Genomic DNA, 1002 nt, shown 5'->3' on the forward strand with positions numbered 1-1002 from the left:
CTCTGATTTACCTTTTTAACGATATTGTTTACGTGGTTTTGCCATGTAAATTTGTTGTCCATTGTAAGGCCAAGATATTTGTATGAATCCGTGATTTCAATAGTTTCTTGTTCAATTACGAGTGGTGGGAACATTATAAAACAACCTCTCACTGACCTGGTGTTGTTTTGTTGAGAGAAAGGGGGGATTATGACGTCACATTATACTGTTATTACAGAAGTTTCTCGCTCAGCCAATGTTTTGTTGGACGCAGTGCGGTTTTTACGTCATTTAAACTATTTTGAAACATGTATTATTCTTTGAACAAATCCCATCACTTGTTTGTTAATAACAAGTTTTGTAATCCATCAACTCATGTTTTCTTATTTTGTGCTTTTTCCATCTGCCTGCTTTCCTCAAAACCTTTTAGATGCGTTATTTTTGCTCTACTCAAGTAATTGATTATAAAATTCCGCTCGTTTTTTTGCGCCAATTTTTATTTGCTCCTCCGATAAATCACATTGCGAAACAGAATCCTGAGAGAGCGGTGTACGAGGAGCAGGAGGCACCCCATCCCCTTACCGCCACCTCATCCCAACCCAAATCCTCTAGTCTGTCTTCTTTCCACGTTGTACTACCGATAAAACCCTAATCCTTACAAAACTTCACTTACGTTGGTATTTTCATCGTTTTACAAACTAAAGGACCCCCCCCCCACCAAATCAAAACAAACGAACAAACCACCCCATCCTCCCAAGAAAAAAATCATGAAGATAAACACCGTTCAAAATGTTTCCTAAGATCAACAAGCCTCGTATAGAAACACTACCAGGAAAGGTAGAATTAGTCAATTGATCTTAGACAGAAATATCTTCGCTGAATAGGTTAGTAAATACTTTATGTCGCCCTCACTACAACCGTCGGAAGTCTCGAGCCAATAAATAGTTAAAATTGTCGATAACCCCACCGTCACGAGACGATGCTTGCGCTCTGGGGTAAACTCATGAAGCAACCTCTCCCCCG

The sequence above is a fragment of the Aplysia californica genome, unplaced genomic scaffold, assembly GCF_000002075.1.
Source record: "Aplysia californica isolate F4 #8 unplaced genomic scaffold, AplCal3.0 scaffold00043, whole genome shotgun sequence".
NCBI classification, from domain to species: Eukaryota; Metazoa; Mollusca; class Gastropoda; order Aplysiida; family Aplysiidae; genus Aplysia; species Aplysia californica.